Raw genomic sequence first — 2,571 nt, forward strand, 5'->3', positions numbered from 1 at the left:
GTCAGGAGCTTAAACCCTGGAGCCCACCGGCCCCTTTCTGGCTGGGAGACCTTGAAAGTGTTGTGAAAATGTTAGTTGCTCAGTTGTGTCCGACCCATAGACAGCTAGATGGATGGATGGATAGCTAGATAAGACATGCTGTGCTGGCTTAGTTGCTCAGTTATATTCAACTCTTTGCAACCCCGTGGACGGCAGCCTGCCAGGCTCCTCTGTCCATGGAATTCTGGACGCAAGAATACTGGAGTGGGTAGCCATTTCCTTCTCCAGGGGATCTTCCCAACCCAGGGATCAAACTCAGGTCTTTTGCATTGCAGGCCGATTCTTTACTGTCTGAGCCACCAGGGAATTGACTCTCTCTCTATGGCTGTAATATGGAGGTGGCGAGACTGTCATCAGAGCATGACAGTAGGGCTGTCTTGAGCACTAAATGAATTTTTACATGCAGAAGGCTTACAACAGTAGGTGATACCTGAGTAGTTTAAGCATGAGTGTGTGTGGACCTGCGTGTTCCCAGCAGAGGCATCAGCACCTGCACGGGCTGGTGGTGAGAATGTATTTACTCAGGGCTGGGTGGGAGTTGGGGCTGGAGGCAGGTGTCAGGACACCTGTGTGACAGGCAAAGAGGGACCTACTGAGGCCCGGGTGTATATATTTGACATTGTGTGCGTATGTGTGTGTGTGTTTGTGGGTACATACACACCTGTGGCACTCACTCAGTGTCTTAACTCTAGGGACAGGTTGTGGTGAGTGAGGTCAAGTGGAGGAGGATGACCTGAGAAAAGGATGACAATCCATCGTCATCGCCTTTCCAGGAGAGTATTCTGGAATTGGAGATGATTGAGTGAGAGTTATGGAGGGGATATTAATTTGGGGGGCTAAAGAGACTTGACCTAGAATCTTGGTCCCCAACATATCTATCTATCTGTTACTCCATCTATCTAGCTACCACTCAATTAATCATCCATCACTCCATATATTTATAACTATGCATGTTTTATCTATCTCTCTCCCCCCCTCTATCCATCTATCTAGCTATCTACCAGTCATCTATCTCTCTGTTTACTTATATCTCTCTGTGTTTTATAGCTGTCTATCTACCTACTTATCAATCATCCATCTCTCTATTTATATCTATATATATATTATCTAGAGAAGGCAATGGCACCTCACTCCAGTACTCTTGCCTGGAAAATCCCATGGACGAAGGAGCCCAGTGGGCTGCAGTCCATGGGGTCACTAAGAGTCAGACACGACTGAGTGTCTTGACTTTCACTTTTCACTTTCATGCATTGGAGAAGGAAATGGCAACCCACTCCAGTGTTCTTGCCTGGAGAACCCCAGGGATGGGGGAGCCTGGTGGGCTGCTGTCTATGGGGTCGCACAGAGTTGGACACGACTGAAGTGACTTAGCAGCAGCATATTTTATCTAGGGGGCTTCCTAGATAAGAAAGCTTCCTCAGTTCAGTTCAGTTGCTGAGTCATGTCCGACTCTTTGCGACCCCATGAATAGCAGCACACCAGGCTTCCCTGTCCATCACCAACTCCCAGAGTTCACTCAGACTCATGTCCATCAAGTCAGTGATGCCATCCAGCCATCTCATCCTCTGTCGTCCCCTTCTCCTCCTGCCCCCAATCCCTCCCAGCATCAGAGTTTTTTCCAATGAGTCAACTCTTCGCATGAGGTGGCCAAATTACTGGAGTTTCAGCTTTAGCATCATTCCTTCCAAAGAAATCCCAGGGCTGATCTCCTTCAGAATGGACTGGTTGGATCTCCTTGCAGTCCAAGGGACTCCCAAGAGTCTTCTCCACCACCACCACCACCACAAAAGCATCAATTCTTCGGTGCTCAGCCTTCTTCACAGTCCAACTCTCACATCCATGCATGACCACTGGAAAAACCATAGACTTGACTAGACGGAACTTTGTTGGCAAAGTAATGCCGCTGCTTTTGAATATGCTATCTATGTTGGTCATAACTTTCCTTCCAAGGAGCAAGCGTCTTTTAATTTCATGGCTGCAGTCACCATCTGCAGTGATTTTGGTGCCCCCCCCCAAATAAAGTCTGACACTGTTTCCATTGTTTCCCCATCTATTTGCCATGAAGTGATGGGACCAGATGTCATGATCTTAGTTTTCTGAATGTTGAGTTTTAAGCCAGCTTTTTCACTCTCCTCTTTCACCTTCATCGAGAGGCTTTTTAGTTCCTCTTCACTTTCTGCCATAAGGGTGGTTTCATCTGCATATCTGAGGTTATTGATATTTCTCCTGGCAGTCTTGATTCCAGCTTGTGCTTCTTCCAGCCCAGCATTTCTCATGATGTACTCTGCATATAAGTTAAAGAAGCAGGGTGACAATATACAGACTTGACGTACTCCTTTTCCTATTTGGAACCAGTCTGTTGTTCCATGTCGAGTTCTAACTGTTGCTTCCTGAACTGCATACAAATTTCTCAAAAGGCAGATCAGGGGGTCTGGTATTCCCATCTCTTTCAGAATTTTCCACAGTTTATTGTGATCCACACAGTCAAAGGCTTTGGCATAGTCAATAAAGCAGAAATAGATGTTTTTCTGG

This window comes from Bubalus kerabau, chromosome 1 (assembly GCF_029407905.1).
Source record: "Bubalus kerabau isolate K-KA32 ecotype Philippines breed swamp buffalo chromosome 1, PCC_UOA_SB_1v2, whole genome shotgun sequence".
Classification (NCBI taxonomy): Eukaryota; Metazoa; Chordata; class Mammalia; order Artiodactyla; family Bovidae; genus Bubalus; species Bubalus kerabau.